This window comes from Halichoerus grypus, chromosome 11, assembly GCF_964656455.1.
Source record: "Halichoerus grypus chromosome 11, mHalGry1.hap1.1, whole genome shotgun sequence".
Classification (NCBI taxonomy): Eukaryota; Metazoa; Chordata; class Mammalia; order Carnivora; family Phocidae; genus Halichoerus; species Halichoerus grypus.
In genome coordinates this window covers 40,129,992-40,147,808 of record NC_135722.1, presented here as the reverse complement: position 1 = coordinate 40,147,808, position 17,817 = coordinate 40,129,992, and the positions used below count along the sequence as shown (strand labels likewise).

General features: G+C 43.8%; 1 protein-coding gene and 1 long non-coding RNA gene across 16 annotated transcripts in view; one reads left to right on the top strand and one right to left on the bottom strand.

The window, feature by feature from the left end:
- SOX6 (SRY-box transcription factor 6) overlaps positions 1-17,344 on the bottom strand; it is a 605,015-nt gene extending 587,671 nt beyond the window's left edge. For 12 of the 15 annotated variants that reach the window (XM_078058354.1, XM_078058349.1, XM_078058350.1 and 9 more), the window contains exon 1: positions 7,990-8,248. The gene's annotated coding sequence lies outside the window, so the exon portion shown is untranslated. Of the gene's footprint in view, positions 1-7,989; positions 8,249-9,848; positions 9,942-10,541; positions 10,816-16,134; positions 16,315-16,889 lie in introns of those variants that run through there. The other 3 variants (XM_078058353.1, XM_078058351.1, XM_078058356.1) reach the window with 3 other exon arrangements.
- Positions 9,264-10,886, top strand: LOC118539800 (uncharacterized). The gene is made up of 3 exons (XR_004919341.2): positions 9,264-9,370; positions 9,998-10,122; positions 10,774-10,886. It is a non-coding gene; the product is annotated as an uncharacterized LOC118539800 (long non-coding RNA).
- Positions 17,345-17,817: the final 473 nt, after the last annotated feature.

Here is a 17,817-nt window from a genome sequence, read left to right as displayed (position 1 = left end):
AACATGCCAACTCTATAGTTAGAAAAACTTAATTACAAATGTGAGGCCCAAAGACCTGTAACAAATAAAAGAAACTCAGAAATAACACACAGATCTAAAAATTTCCAGATATTGGCCTTTTTCTAAGACCATGCTTGCCAACTGAAAAAAAAAAAAAAAGTTTTTTATAGTGCAAGATACAAGATTTTATTAACTCATAGTACTGATCACCTATTCATATATTAATAAGCAACTTACTTTAATTTCAATACTTAGTTGAAGTATTTGAAGAAAAGGAGTAATATGAAAAATTCCTCTGTACCTTAAAATGTACTCATAATGTCCCTGACCACAAAACTGAGCTAAGAAAGAGAAGTGTAGCAGTTAAGCTGCTAGCTTATGGCTACATCACATTCATGATCAGACGTGGCCTTTCTAGAAGTCACAAAGACACAAATATAAGACTTTCCAGTGTCAGAACTACAGAATAATCAATAATGGTATCAAATGTTTCCCATATGTCCAATGACTTTATTCCCACATACGTCAAATAACCTATTCTTAATCATCCTTTAAGTCACAGCTCAAGGGCCACCTCCTACTAGAAGCTTTCCTTTACATAGGTACTTCTGCTCTTATACCTATCTCCATTATAACAACCAGCACACTGCATAGAATTACCTATATTCATACCTCCTCCTTGCATTTTCATCTTTGAAATCACGTAATCAAGTGGTTCCCACCTTTTCCCAGCCAAGGATCCTTTCATTAATCCTCCCTGCTGAACCCCATATTTTGAGAGAGAATTGCCTAGAAAACTAGCCACACTTACTATGTAAATCATTTTCTAATTTTTACTAATCAGGATATATAACTGATATTTAATGTTTCTGATCAGCAAAATATTATTCATTTATACATTGGTTTATGGGAAATGCAGCATTGGTTTGGCTCTGGAAATAAGTATGAAGATAAAATAAATGAACATTGACATTATATAGAAGAGACTAGGAAAAAAAAAAAAAAGGAGGGCCAAAAAGCCAGCCCTAATTTATGACACACAAGCTTTGTTTATAGTGAATAATACCCTGAAGCAAAACCCAACTGAAACATTTATTCATATCAGGTAGGAAGTTAGACAGTGTGACTGGTAAGGTTATCTACCCTGCATACCTTTTATTGAATGAGGCAATGAATCTGAAAGCACTTTGAAAACTGTGCTTCTATAAAATGTAAGAGAATTAAAAATTAGCCTTCTCATGACAAAGTTCTACTGATCACATAATTATTGTCAAGTAACCCTAATACCATTGTCCAGAACTGTTCTATGAACTTCTGTGCACAGTATCTTCAAACTGAATCTTCCCAACATCCTTATCATCTGGTAAATTCTATCACAATCCCATTTTAAAAACTAGGAAATCAAGACTTAAAGAGGTTGCATATCTTTTCCAAGGTCATACAATTAGTTTAGGAAATAAGACTCCAAAGGAAAGATTCAAGAAATAAAAATTAAAAGTTTAATATTGGTTTTCTCACATGCAGGTCTATCATTCAAATGAAGAATATAGGTTTCCATTTTTTCTTTAAATGAAACCAAAAGAAATCAGATTAAGATGTGTATATTTGACACAAAGAACTTCCTGGTGTTAATCACTGAAGTACATAAACAAAGGAGATTATAAAATCTCGTTCTTTGCAGGCTTTCAAAATAAAGAGAGCTTCTTAACTGATTAGAATGGAGAAAGGGTGATCGATACACCCTTGGAGGATGCAGGATGACAGATGAAATGACATTTCAAAATCTCTTAGAGTCCTTAGAATTGGGATTTTCTCAAATTTGAGAGCTGGACGTCCAAACTCTGCATTTATCCCAAGTCTGCCAGGTTACTAATGAATTTTCCTTTCTAGGAAAGAAAGGAAGGAACACATATTGTCTGTATTTCATATAAGAGTAAAAGAAACAGACTATGTAATTCACCAAAGATTTCATAGCAAGTATGTGGGGAAGCTGAAATGGGAAGCCAGATCTGTATAATGATAAGCACAGTACCACTTCAACAGTAATTTCAACAGGTATTAAATATTTATTTTATACCAAGCCCTGAGCTTAGCGCTTTACATTCATTTATCTCATTTAAACCTCACAATAATCCTATGATGTAGATATTATTATTACTCCCATTATAGAGATAAGAAATGGAGGGTTAGGGATTACACCATGGATATATTGGGGGTGAACTGGGTGGCTGACTTCTAAGTAGAAGAGGTTCAATGCCCATGGAGATAGCTGGAGATTATTTCTGAGAAAATAACAACACTGCTGGTCTTTGATATTCTTTCCCAAGAAAGAGTGATAAATTATTCTCTCTTAGTCAGGAGCATTCTTCTCCAGTTCTACCAATGACTTGCTTAGCACCATGACAACTGCAGCTAAATTTCCCCACCTACCAAATATCAAAAATCTTTAATAGAAAGGGAAATCCTTAAAAAAATAGACTTGTGACTTCAAAAATGCCCTTCAGGGTGCCTAGAATTCAGTAAGTGCTCAATCATGTTACCCTATGATCTGTTTCTAAAGTATGAAAGGAAACATTTGCAACCATGTCTCAGAATGAGTTCCATTTGAAATCTATGCTCCTTATTAAAAAGAAAAGAAAAGAAAAGAAAAGAAAAAGAAAAAACCTGTTACATTTTCTTTTCTCTACATATTGTGCTTGTGTAGTCGTGGAAAGTAAAGCATCTTTAATTTTCTTTGTCTACCTTTAAAGAACTACTTTTCAAAGAAGAGAAGAGATTGTGCTCGGTGAAGTCAAAATCACAAATAGCACTAAAGTCCCTTTTTGCATTTGAATGGATATATTAAAGATAGACAATTCAATTCATCTCTTTAAGATGCCTAGAAACAACAAATTATTGAAGGCAGTAGGGATAAAAGATCATGTAAAGGGTTATCTTGTGAGATTTTTAGAGAAGAAAGAGATCAAGGGAGAACTTGAAATGAGAGAATATAGAATATTTGCATAGATGCTAATACGCATATCACATAATGCACTTTGAATTTACCTTATATTTATTAAGCTTATTTATACAGGTCAGCATCAAAAAGCGCCAAATCAACATACTTAAGTAATTTTGATTCAAAATAGTTTAAAATACAAAAACTCTTAAAGAATTTCACAATATCACATTAGGCTCCTTCAATACAAGGTGCTTCAATCCAAAGAAAATTTTAAAAAGCTTTATAAACCAGGGGAGCTTAGTAAATAAAATATACCAGTGAATTCCTTGCTACATGTGCCAGAGTAGAATGTTCGTAGAGAAATATAGGGAAATAGAAAATCTAGAAAATTACAGAGTAGCAAATTCAAGCTAGTTACCAAAGATGCAAAATGTTCTGAAATATATACAACATTGGACTACCAATTGTTAGATTTTTCTAATTTCACTATTCAATCCCCAAATAATTACAGGTTAAGATATTAACCCAGTTCTTTATAAATAAAGCCAAACAACTCCCTATAAATGCAAAAAGATAACCCTCTAGATAAATATAAAGATTTCTATAGCTTCAAATGATTGTTTTTCAGTTGAAGTCGTACAAAAGAGAATGCCACTACACATTTTCATACCATTAAAAGGTAAAGAAGAACATTTCAGAATTCTTTAAACATTTTGAAAAGGAGTTTTTTCCAATACTATATACTGTGCAGGTTAGGGAGGATTACTAAACATATCAGTATTATAAAGTAGAAATAACTGGACATTTGATTTTTAAATGTATTTTATTAGTTTATAATAGATTACAGCATCTACAATTAACCTCAGAAAATAATTCACATCATTCCTAAAGATGAAAGTTTTTTGAGTGAATAGTAAAATATGAGTAATAGATAAGGGGTCTTAAAGGAGCAAGAAGAGATTCTGAATATAAACAAGGCATCATTCTGGTAAAAGGAAATACAAACAACTAGAATAAAAATAGTTGATGCACAAAAGCCATAATGAGGGGGTAGCTCAAAAAATAACTTCTACTTTGAATGGTTTGGATGAAATACAAATTATCTACAGAAAAGTGTGGACTGGCATAAACGTTTGTACAAAATTATAAGTGTATTTCAAGAAGTATGCAAGAGGCAACCGCCTGCATGATGCACAAGGTCCCGGCAATGCTCTGCTTAAGTGCTAGTGCACAGAGTCCAAACCACTGCATTTTAATTACTATGCAGCCTCAGATATATTGCCTTTGATATGGAAATGTTCTTGTTCTCTCATCTTCACATATGGTCTCATGCACAGAAATCTTTATCTGATTCATAAAAAATAAACTAGAATCCAATCTCAACACCTGACCTCAGTGCTTAGAAGTTTTTTACTAAGCATGGTGTCACTATAAAAAGAATGGCTAATATTGGTGTAAAGTTGGATATTTTGAGCAACGATATGAAGGATTTACAGTTAAGAACTGAATTGATACTGCTTCTCTGAGGTTTTAGGATTTCATGTTCCCTTCTTTGAGACTACCACAGATTTGAGGAAAAACAGACCAGTACCCTTTTTTGGAGGTGAGAGAGTCTGTAGTAGATTTAAATGATATTCCATCTTACAACCTCTACCCACATTCTTCAACTGATATTTTTATCCAAATTATGACAATGGATACTTAAAACTTGAAAGCTCTATAAAAAGCCATAACACAAATTTAAAATTATTTCCACTTTGACTAAATATCTAATCAAAATAATTACCTAAAAAGCTTTTACCCTCTTCCACAGAACAAGGAAAATAAAAACACCCTTCCTATAAATGGATAAAGAATATATAATGAGAGGATGATGAAAGTTCCTGATATAACTCTTACCAAAACAATTAGTTCTCAGATCACAGTTGAAAAATATCAGGCAAAAAGGATATGCTGTATATTTAAAATGCACTTACATCTAATAAAAATTGCTTTTCATAGGCTATACCAGAGTGCCAGCTTTTTTTTTTTTAACTTGAGTATGTTGAGATTCAGAATATAATTTAATCAGTAGAAAATGTGGAGTTAAGATGAAAACATAGAATGGTCAATATACTATTTTCTTTTTTTAGGAAAAAAATAATAGGAGAAAGCCATATTTCTTAAACAATAAGCAATTCAAATGCAAAGACAGTCCATTTCTTCCTCTAAAAGGCAATGAATATTTGTTCACTTATTAGCAGATTTCTATAATAAAATCTGTTCTCACATACCCACATAACTTGATAATTCTGAAATAACCCAGATTAATTTTATTTAAAAAAAACAGGAATATGACCCATCTAACTTCATGACAGCAGATAATACGTCCCATCTGCGAATCATCTTGCTGTATGTTATCTGTGTTTTATCATTTCTAGTACCTGTCTGTGCCTGATATGGTACTCTCAGACACATTAGCTGGATGGAATGTTTCACTTGACTTCAAAAACATCAATTGATATATATGCACCCCTAAACTATATTTAAACAAATAGCTCTTAGATCAAAGTTTTAGTTGTACCATACTACTCTTTTATATAATGCTGTTTGTAAATAGTGAAAAAGTGTGTATGAGTTGTCTCACAAGAGAATTATTTCAAACTTAGATATATAATCTAACAAAACTGAAAAGAACAGGAAATACTGAAAGGGTTAAAGCCAATGTATATTAAACCTTGTTAAAAGGAAAATTCATTTATTCCAGTACCTATTATACTAATTGAAAGTGAATTATTTAAAACATCACTAATTTCTTCAATATAAGATGTGTAGCAATTTCATCAGGGGCCACCACCCAATAATTCCTAAAAGTCAAATAGAAACAGACATAAAATCTCAATAATGACACCAAAAATATCATATATGTATTTAAAGTAATATACTTTAAGACCCTATAAAAGAAAGATTTGCTAAGTATGTTAACATATTTTCAATGTATGCTTTTCCCTTACTAAAAAAAAAAAAAAAAAATCTGTTACTTTCTGCTACTAAAGAAAAAATATCCAATAGACAGTATAATATTCCTACTGAATGTCACCTCTCCTAGGTATTCAGTTAGTGAATTCATTATAGAATAGAAATAGCTGAAGGTATAGATATTCATACTGCTTTACTATTTAATATAATATATATGATATATTATATATAATATATAGTATATATAATTTATTATTATTTAATATATTTAACACTTATCTTTATAGTATAATGTTGAGTGTTGTAGTTACACAATGTACTATTACAATAGTAATTTGTAAGTTTGTATCATGTTCCATAATAATAAACTTATAAATATTTCTGCTTTTTAAAAAATATATAGACTCTGAGAAAGTTCCTTTTCATTGCTTCCAAAACAAAAACTAAGAACAACAATAAACAGCATAAATGATAAATAAAAAACTATGGAGTTTTGTCACTAAAAGTAAAGGAACATGGTGGGAGAGCAGAGAAGAAAGGGGGTGCTGGTGGTACATGGAAAAAGTGACAGGGGATGTCAGTTTGCCTAAGGAATTAATGACCTATATCTTGTCTAGATCCTGGTTTCTTATTGCCTTTGGTCATAAACTAGATCTAATTGTGTGCTGCATACTTGCTTGCTTTCAGAGTCTGAAGGATTTTTTTTTTTTTTTTGGTTGTTCATTGTTGTTCTTGGTCTTGTTGTTCTTGTTGTTGTTTTAGAATAGGAATATTCTATTTATTTTTTATTTATTTTTATATTTATTCTTTATTTATAAGGTTTTCAAAAATGTAGGAGAAAAAAATCTACATGTCATTTGGCCTACTATCCATGTGCTCACATGTGTGTATTCAGGAAGATATTCTCAATAGTGCATAGATAATTCATTTATGATCTGGTAGAGTTTTTAAAAATTCAGTCATAAGTTTCCCTCTACTAAAAGAAAATTAAATACTTCACTGGTTCAATAAAAAGCAAATGCAACTAAATAAACTGTATCCTCCATCTCCCACAGACAGGTGCACTCTTGCTGCCATAGAAAAGCTAACACTATCCCACTAAACTTGTGGAAGGCTTAGGATGTTTGCTTGTTTGTTTTAAAATAAAGAGAATAGGTATCAGACATAACTGAGTGGCCTAGGAATAAGGGGAGGAAGGAGACTGATGAAAGTACCTAATGCTGAGTGTTGAATTCCATGGTAACTGCACAGGGTGAAAGAGGGAAGGTCATGTTCATGGCTATAGAAATCTGGTCTCCACCAGAGAGTGCAGGCTAAAGCTGACCTGAGGCTGGGGTCTGAGAAGCTAGGTAGGAAGTGCAAGCACCATTCTGGGTACAGAGAAAACAAGGCTCCTAAGAACCCCAGGCTGAACAAGAGTGATACAGGAAGAGTCTGCAGATCTTTCCAGGCTTGCCCCACAGTGAACACTAGCAGCCCCAAGCGGCTAGGCCTGAAGGGGGAAAATAGAAACTGCAATCAGGGCATAGAAACTCTCAGACCTCTAGCGTGGGAGTAGGAGGGAGCACACAGACAGGTGAACAGTCCAAACTAGAAGCCTAAAGCCCCTACCCAAGCCAAGGTACAATGTCAAGCCTGGGCTGGTCCTACTGGATTAGTGCAGATAGAGGGGCACTAGCAGACCTCCCCCATGGAAGGGTTATGGAAAAGACGTATACTGCCAGATTTTACTCTGCATCCCCTTTCCTCATTCAGTCTGTAGCCTGCTGCTGGTGTCCCATTTACCCCTCTAACCAGCAGTTCCCCCTCAGCCAAAAAATAAAGAGAGGAAACAGGAAGAGATGGAGGAGAAAAAGAGAGAGGAGAGAAATCAAAGACAAGACTACACTGTCAGTCTTCCCTGGTACCAGGTCCTTCCAGGGCTGTCCTGGTAGGTTCGGCCTTCCCTCGGGAATTCTGTAGCCCGGAACAGATTTGAGTGGACCATGTCCGCCAAGCCCGTGCCTATGGGCCTCGGGGATGAGGTGCTGAGTGGGCAAGCTAATTATACATGTGGCATTTGGGCAGCCGACCGTCCAGTGACACCTTACCTTATGAGGAAACGTCAACCCCAGCAACTGTTCAAAACAAAATGCCATCGCGGGATCAGCTTCGCCGGCTCTTGGCCCGTTCAGGATTGCTTTTCCCACAGCCTCTCGCACTTAGTGCAAGAATGTGGCCTGGGTAGGCCAGCTGTGGGCGGGCGGACCAGCCAGGGTGGGGGGGACAGGCGGGGCGGTCCTTGCCAGGTGTCCGTCCTGTCCCCCCTCTCCATGGACCAGCTTGCGGACCCGAGCACTTGACCTTTTTATTCACCAAACCCACCTCCTAGAAATAGACTGGGCGGGGCTGTATCTGTTCTCCTTGGGACCGGGGGGAAAACCTGGGCATGTGACTATAAAGGGCAGAAGACAGGAGACCCTGGGGAGGCGGGGGAGAGGGGCACTCTCGCATCCCGACTCCACTGGGCTGTTGTCTGGGCCACCCCACCAGGGCCAAAAGCCTGGCCGCGGAGTGCGCGCCGGGGTCCAGCGCCCCGGACAGGGACGTCATCCGAGCGCCCCATTGACAGTGCAGCGGGAGGTCCCGAGCCCAGCCCAGTTCGCCGCAGCCACGGCTTCGGGCCATCTCGAGACCTAAACTTCAAGCACGGCCCTGGGAGGAGGTCACACACACAGAAGCAGCCGGGGACAGCCCATCTCGCTAACAGCCCAGCCCCGCCAGCACAGTCGAAGACTTATTTTTAGTCCCCAAATAGGGGCAGCATTCAATATCTGGTAATTCATACAAACCTTTTCAAACTTGGTCAGCCTAAGAGAGCTTAAATAAAACTCAAAACACGCAGGCAACAACCACCTTTTATCTGCTCGGAACACACCAATTCTCTTTTTATCTGAAAGCTCCGCAGAGCGCCCGGGAAACGGAGCTAATCTAGCCTCCGCAGCCGCGGGCCGCTCCTCCTGGAGCCGGAGCACAAGCCCAGCAGCCTTTGCACAAGCCCCTTTCCTTCTCTGACGGGCCCTTTAAGGGAGAAGGAAGAAAGTAGCTCCCCCGGGAGCAACCAGGCACCGGCTGGACCCCGGACGGGTGGCAGCACCGCCCCCCGGCCTGGGCCAAGCCTCAGAGCTGCGGATCTCGGCCGGTCCGCGGAGAGGACTGCGGGCGGCAGGGCCCGGGCAGGGCGCCGAGGAGGACGGAGGGCGCCGGCGGGCGCCGGCGGAGCTCAGGGACGCGGGGTGGGAGAGCGCGGGGCGGGGAAGATACGCACCGGCGACCGTGCGCCGGGCCCGGGGACTCCCAGGCCGAGCCCGCACCAGGCAGGGCTGGGCGGCCCCTCACACACGCCCCCGCCGGCCCAGCACCACTGCCCTAGCGTCCCGAGCAAAGAGGACCACAGATTAGCACTTGGGTTTCGGATTGTCTTGGAGTTCGGTTTGTTTATTCCTAAAAAGATCATAAAAAGTCGCGTCCAAAAATGGGGGAGGGGGAGGGAGGGCGAGAGCGGAGGGAACTGGAGGCGACTCGCGCAGGGTCCCGACAAAGTTGCCGCGGAGCGGCGGTGGGGTGAGGGTGGGAGAAGGGAGCGGCCGGGTTTTCTAGCGACCCGGGTTTTCTTTATGAACTCCTCGCGCTAAACTTCACCCGGTAGGAGAGTGCAGCAGAGATCCTCGACTCTCGCCCGCCCTCGGCCAGCGTCAACCCCACAAATAGCCAAAGTTTCCAAATCAAAATGGGGGTGGGGTAGGGTGGGGGGGAGCGTTAAGAAACCCAGAGACCCAGCTGGTCCTCCCGACCTCCCGCACCCCGACCGAGCTTAGCTAACACTGAAGCGCTCCGGCGTCGCAGTCAGTCACACGGCGAATCAACACAACACTTTTCAAGAAAACAAAATATTCGCTGGGAAACTTACTTTGCATTTAGTCTCTATTCTTTGGGGGGATGCGGTTTAAGTCGGCTCGTAAAGGAAAGCTCGTTTTGTCCAGGTTGGATATTGTCTACTTATGGATCAGCCCTTGGGTGAGGGTTTATTTTAATTTATGGCTTATGCATTCTTTTAAGGTCGATTTACATGACCTCCGGCTACAACTAAGACAGCCGAGGAGGGCACTCCAGTCGTCAGTCGGCCAAACCCACAATTAAAACAGCCCTCCCCCTAGTCTTGGTGTGACTAGGACTCTCCCGGGGTAGGCTGATCTCCTGCTTTTCTCTTTTTTTTTCTCTCTCTCTCTTCTTTCTTCACTTCTCCCTTTTTTCCTTCCTTACTTCTTTCTTTGTGCCTCTCTTTCTGTCTTTCTGTCTTTCTTTTTTTAATATCATGAAGTAAGATGTGATATCAGTTTGAAAGTTTCGGTATAACTTTCTTTAAACCCAAGACTGCAGCGATAACGAGAAATAACAGCGCTCACAAAGCCCTCAGGATGCTGCCCTCTTGTGGGCACAGAGGGCATTACCACCCAGCGGTCCCATCCGAACCCTCAGAGCACACACGCATTTGCTTACACAGAAAGAGAGAGAGAGGGAGAGGGAGGGAGAGAGAACTACACACGCACGCACAGAAGCTTCCTCTATCACACAGTTGCGCAAACTTCAATGAAATACCTACCTCAAACTTCACGGAGACTTACAAATTCATTCTCTAAGCCACCTGACTTCTTTTTCATATCATTCCCAGTTACATAGATTAGAATATCTATACGGGGAGGCGGAGGAGGAGGAATAAGGTGGGCCGAGAGGGCGGACAGATTTCCGGACGAATACTTAGGATGGCGATAACAGCTTTCTGTTGTCAAAGGTTGCGTTGTCTGTCTCTCTCTCCCCTGCCCTTTTTGCCTTAGTGTCCTACGCACAGTTATCTACAGCTACAACATGTGTTTTCTCGGAGTGGATTTTGGGGGTGGGGGGGTGGCAAGAAAACCAGAAGCCCGCCACGCAAATCTGTCACCGCCTCCGGAACAAGGCACAACTCTCCGAGAGGGGGACGCATCCTGAGGATCCGCGCGTCCACCAGCGAGCGGCAGACGCTCGGGCCCCTTTCTCAGCCTCTACTCCCCCCTCTGCGTCGGCCCCGCGGAGCGCCCTCCTCCCGCTCCTCCTCCCCTCTCCCCTCCCCAGCCAAGTACGGAAACCCGCCCGGGCTGGGCAGCCGCCGCTCCGGCAACCCGCGCCCTCGCAGGGCTCCGCGCGCTCAGCTCTCGTCCCTCCGCCTGCCCTACCCCAGCCCCTCAGTCCCAGCACAGGGAAACTAACCCCGAAGCGGCCCGGGAGGGCAGAAGCGGAAGGCACCGGGGGCCGGCGGCCCTGCCTGGGGTGCCTGCCCCCTGCCCCCTCCGACTCCCCAACAGGTAGCTCACAAACGGGCCGCGCGCTCACGCTCTGCCTCCCTCGCTCTCTAGATCGCTCGCTCCGTCCCGGTTACCTGGGCGGGCTCCAGGATGGTACCGCACGGGAGGGCTCCTTGTGCGCTGCGCCGCGGGAGTAAATGGCATTAAAGAAAAAGGGAAAGACACAAATAAAAAAAAAAAAAAATTAAGGAAGGGGAGTCGATGCTAGGTCAATTAGCACGGCCCGGGGAGCAAGGGAGCAGAACCCCCCAGCGCCGCGGCCGGCACAGCCCGTTAACTCAAGTCTGCGGGGGTGTCCCGCCCCGGGCGGGGGGAGCGCTGACCGGCAGAAGTTTGCCGCCGGGGTGCCAGGAGGTGCGCGCAGAGCGGGGTGACTAGGGGCTTCCCCCTTGAAACAAGTGAAGGCGATGGTTAGTGCTGTCAATCTTGGCAATCAGTGTGAGCGGCCATGTCGTAAGTATTCAAAGCATTTCCCGTCGTGCAACATCAGAAAGTGAGTGGCCAGGGCATTGATCTGAGCGAGGGAGCGGAGGCAGGGCTCCCCTCCCAGACAACACAGGCAAGATGAGACAAGAGGCAAGGGAGGCAGCGAGCCAGGCAGGGAAGCTGGGAGGGAGGGGGAGGGCCAGAGGAAGAAGAAGGAGGGAAGAGCGGGAGGCAAAGGCAAGAGAGAACCGGAGAGAGAGGGCAGAGATCGGCGTGAGCGGAGGTTGAAATTGGAGAAAGCGCCTGGGAAGAAAGAGTGAAGGAACTACTGGGAGAGAATTGGAAGGGGACAAAGAAGAGAACTGGGGTCAGAGGAGAATGGGGACAAGTATTAGGTGGGAGAGAGACTGGGTGAGGAGTAAAGGACCAAAGGAGCACTATTAGGGCTGGGGCTGCAGGGAGGAGGAGTCAAGAGGAAGGCGAACTGCAGTGGGGCAAAGGTAGACAACTGCAGAGAAAGAAAGCAAACTGGAGAAGAGGAAGAAGGAAAGTGGGAGAGGAAAATGTAGGGGTGGTAATTTGTGTTTTGAAAAAGTTATGTGACAGCGGAGGAATGGGCTGAATATTAACAAGTACTGAGACACAGAAGTGGACCACAAAAGTGAGTCACGGAGATACAGAGAGAAAGGGAAGGACCAGGGCTGAAGCAACCAGGAAGAGGGAAAGATGGGTGAATATTAGGATGAATAATAAGAAGGATGAAAGAAAATGAAAAAGGAAGTGGTCAAAGAGAGTTTTAAAAAGAGATGCAGGAACCAGAAATAAACACACCAGTTAGTAGGATCTGGTAAATGGGGGAAGAGAAATTTATTTTAAAAGAAGGAGGAGGAGGAATTGAAAGAAAAGAAGAAAAAGCAACTGACATAGGAGATCCTTAATATATGTAGGTGGCATGTTCTGGAGACCATGTGATTATAGAGTTTATGGGTTAAAATGATTAGAAATAACAAGACATGTACAAACTACCAAAGAAAAAATATACCTTTACAGCAATAAATAAAATAAGTCCACATTTATTATATGGATAAGTTTGTGTTCAATGAAATTGGGTGAGTGATATATGTGTATTACCTTAACTTTGTAGAGGAAAAGATTTAGAGTTACGATTTCAATAGGGGTGGCTTGGAAGTTGTAGAAGAGGAAAAGAGTTTCTGTCACCCTGAACAGCATGTAAAAATGCATGTCAGATATAAGAAATTATATTAATAAAAGGCACCCCCAAAAAACCCACATAAATTAAAGATGCTCTTTGATGCATGTGTAGGATAGATAAAAGATTTGCAAGGGTACAGAATGGCCTAAAGGAGCAGAGACCTGGAACTTTATCTTAGTGCACACAATCTGGAGGACCGAGAGGGGAGGGAATAATCTTGGTGTCAGGTAGTAGAGATGCAGAGTAAAAGAGATAGATGAGAATACCAGCTCTGACAGCAGCAGACACAGAGCTCACTCGAGGCAGTATGCACCAGGTGAGGAGGCCTTAGCTCAGGCCCAAAAAAATAGACTAGATTTCAGAAACTGAGGTCAGTGGAGAGTCAAAATTGCATCAAGATTAAAAGCTGGAAGAGAGGTTCTGACATACCTACATAACTATTGCAGACATTTGTGGAGGAAAAATCCTTACTATGTAGCAACTGATATGAGATGGCCACTTTGGGACACTTCATAAACAGGGACTTTGTGAAACAAAATATGGACCAGGAGAGATAGGACAGGAATTATGACTAAGAACGTCAGAAAATTCAGGGCAATCTAAAGTTGCCAAGACTTTAAATAAGACTTCCCACTAGATTAAATGATAAAAATGATAAAGAGGAGAAAGCCTCACCTTTGTTACATTAATTTTTTAAAAAATGGAGAGAGTAAGCAAGCACAGAAGATGGAACAAGCTGAGATGTCATATATTGGCTTCTTAAAGTATATTTTATGTTTGATTTCATATGAACTCCAGACAAAAGAGGAAAAAGAAACAAGGGTGGAGATGAGCATCTCGAATTAGTGGGGCAGAAGGAATAGCCAGATGCTTCTACCCCAATAGGAAATAAGATGCTTGAGAATTGGGAGTTTGGGGACTGTAAGTTAAACATGACTTGATGACTGTGGGCTGAGAAGACTACTGGTCCCCAACAAGAAATCTTGTGTTCCCAAAGCCCACAGCGACTTTCAGGACTAGAAAGTCTCCCCCCAGTAGCCAGAGCCTAGAGGCCATTAAAGAGAATACCTGGCACCTTGCAGCCAGGTTCCCCCACTCTGGGGGTCCCAGAACTACCAGGCGTGCCCCTTGACCTCCAAGGCCCAAGGGACAAACCCAGACCAGCATTTCTAGCCTAGACATGGGCCAAATCTTTTCTGGGGTTTGGTTTTGGTTTTGGTTTTATAAATGAGAGAAGCCAGGCCCAGCTCTGGGTTCCAGAGTCTCACACACTTCAGCCCCCTGTCCGGAACTCAACCATAGGGGCCAAAAAAAAAAAAAAAAAAAAATCTCTCCAAAGCCTAAGGAGATCAAAATCGAATGACCTGTCCTAAATGCCTGCAGAGTTGGGGTCGAGAGATGAGGGGGTAGTTTCAGTCCCAAAGCCTGAATCCTCATGGAACAGCCACTGAGGGAGGTGAAACATCCCGGACGGAAACGCTGGGATACGACTGGGTTCCTCGGAGTTGCTGCGACAAGTCTGGCTTTTCAAGCACCAGCGCATCCATCTCTTTAGACACAGCATTTGGGGATCTGGGGGGTAAGACTGACCACGCCAACCAGATGCAGGCCGCTGGCAGGAGGGAAAAAGTGGGGAAAGGCGACGTTATCAAGATCTCTGGAGTCCAAGGCCCTAATACTGGGTGGTGGTGGACCTTCTGGTTAGGAGCGGCAGGAACTCTCTTTAGATTTTACCTAATAAACTGATACCAAAGTAGATTGATAAGGCGGAATACCCGCAGCTGGTCACAACATGGATCCCTAAAGTTAAAAAACTAAAGTTTGGGGTCTCCGTGCTGCACTTCAGGCTGTGCATGGGATGACACGTGGCCCTGGGGGCGGGGGTGCGCCCTAAGGGTTTCCTTTCTAGCCTCGAGCACGACCGTACAGCGCAGGGGGCGAGCCGAGAGCGCTCCAGAGGGTTGAAGTGCCGGGCTCTCCACCTGGTCCGCACTGGCCTGCGGGCTCCGAGAAGTCCCACAGGCAGCATAGGACACCCAGGCACCTTTCGACCAGATCCAGGCACACTCGAGCTCACTTGCCCTCGGGGTCGGAGCATCGCGCGGCGCGAGAACCCTGGGCGCTGAGCTAGGGGAACTGGGGACGGAAGGAGGGGCGAACGCATGGGGGCTAACTTACCTGCCGCAGCTGTCGCTGCCTCCGTGCAGTCCCGGTGTCCCTGCGCACAGCAACCAGCAAAGGCAACTCGGCTTTGCTAAGTTTGGCCTCGCACCTCCAGAGAAGAGGCGCGAACCCGCAAAGGCAAGGCGCGCGCAGTTCCTGGAGAAAGGTCCGCCTGAACTTGGGAAGGGCAACGCAGTGAATTCTGCTAAAGAAGTTAATATTTAAAGCACCCACGCAAAAATCATAACGACTGTTAAAACCTCGAATTCTCGCTGTGAAAGTCTCCTTACACCAGCCAGGCGAACAATTCAGATCTACATCTTAAGGTCTCTAACTTCTTTCAGGAAGGGCTTTATAGCTATTGTATAAATAGGACAAATATAAATGTCTTTACTTCCAAAACACGGGGAATGAGAACTTTACTGAAACGAAGAATAAGTGAAAGAGTATAAAAAGCCAAAAAGGAAGAAGTTGAAAACTTTAATTACAGCACAGAGAAAAGTTTTAGCAATTGGTTTCCTTAAACAGGGATAACAAACAAAACAGCACTTCTGTAGCCCACTGCACTTCATTTAAGTTTGGTGTAACCAAATAACCCAAACTCCCAAATAACAGTGCCCTTGGGACTCTACCTCAAAGAGGTCGGAACTGGTGTTTCAACAACAAAAGCAAAAAACAAATTGTGAATAATGCTCTGTGTTCTTTAAGACGTCATTTTGCAAAAGGACAAGGCATTGTCCCTGGACTTTAAGTGGCTAGACAATAACATTAAATTTCATGTGAATCTGCGCATCATCCTGTTGGGAAGACCACAGCGGTGGCGACAGTAGCAGCAACACCGTCACAAAGGAGGTGGGGAAAAGTGGTAAAAATGCATGAACTTTTTTCAAAGAAAAATAAAGACAAATCAGAAATAAGTTTTACAGACATGTCTTTCCTGGCTTAGGAAAGTTAATTTTTAAATGTGCTTCTGCTGTCTAAGGTGCAAAGCCGAGCGAGGGGAGTGCGTGGCTGGAATCTGCATGCTGATAAGAGAAGGCTGATGTACTTACAGTGACAGAGGGCAGGCTGCGGGAGAAAAGCTGTTTGTGTTAGCCTGCGAGTTACCCAGGGCTGCAGTGAGAGCAGAAGGGAGGAGTGGGAGTGCCAGTCTGCGTACACCTTCACCGCGTCTCATTACATCTGCCAGCCTCTCTCTCCCTCTCTCTTTCATTTCCACATTCCCTTTGTTCCTGAAAAAAAAATCTACACGTCACATCAGAGTCCCCAGATGCAGTCTACACCAAAGAAAAAAAATGAATAATTCAATCAAACTGTGCATAGTCTCTAAGGCAATAAATCTATTGCACTTAAAGAAACGAAGGGTAATTACCACCATGGAATTAGAATAAGGCCAAAGACCCGAGATGTCGTTGAGTCTCTGGGTAAACTCCCCGGTCAAATAAAGTTTCATTTATTTAATCCTTTTGACATCTCAAATGGAAAGTCAAAGAAAGATTTTTAACTTATTTTAGAAAGATATTCACTTCTTTTTAAACACATTTTAAAAGGAGGGGTGGGGAGAGGGAGAAAAAGCCTAGGGCATACTACCCCACTCAAAAGGCTCCAGAGGCAGCAGCATAGACCAGGCACAGACACAAACCAAGACAATGTGTCCGTGGAGCCCGTCCAGGGTCCATTCCTCCCCCCTCCCACACACACACACTCTCCACCCTCCTCCACTCCCCACTAATCAGACGAGGATCGCCCTCCACTCTCACCCACCACCGCAGTCAGCACGAGGGCAGCTGGAATCTGGGAACCTTACCTGAAGCACCAAGACCTAAGAGAAATCGCGCTTCCCTGCCACCAACACCCCATGCCAGCCCCATGCACCCCTGCAAAGTCCCGTAACCATCTACTTCTTTCATCTGCCTAAGAGAAACTGTAAACGGGATTTTCCCCCCACGATTGAATGGAAGCTCTGTACTGTACCGACTTCGGGATTTGCCCTGGGTTGAGTTTAGGGAATGTCTGGAAAGGAAAAAAAAAAAAAAAGGAGGAAAAAAGAAGGGGGGAGCAGCTAAGCCTTGTCCAAGTTAGTCAGAAGGCTGTGTTAGGCAGGAAAGAGGCTACGGAAGAAACAGCTGGGATGCAGACTGGCTATGGATATCTCTAGGAACCGTGTCCTTTCGTCCCGGAGGTAAGACTGTGTGACTGTCGCACGTTTATTCTTTCGCTGTCTGTGCCTCTCTTCCCCACCCCCAAGGACCACTCCCACTCGGGTCAGCGGGCATGCACCCCGGAGAAGGGCACAGCACGACGGTCTTTATTTTCCAGATCTCTCTACTCATAAATTGTGTGTGTCACTGAAACGAAATTAGCAAATCTTCTACCGTTGGCTGCAGCGACCAAACCCTCTGTCCCTCTGCGGGTTGCGCGCTGATCGCGGCATCTCGGGCTGCAGAGCGTTCCTGCAGCCCCAGCCCGCCGGGTCGCCTGGCCTGAACGCTCAGGTGATGCTGGGGAGACTCGCGGCGTCCCAAACGGGTTTCGCTGAGGGTTTCTACCAGATCACCACCTCCCACCGCCTCTGCGCGCGCGGACGCACGCACACACCGACGCACACAGAGATACACACACATTCTGACAATCTGGCCGAACTCCTCATCTAAACTCAAGTCCCTTTAACCGTCAATTCAGCCCGCTTGAGAGCAGCGGGAAAACTAGGATGATGCGTGGAGGAACCGCGAGGG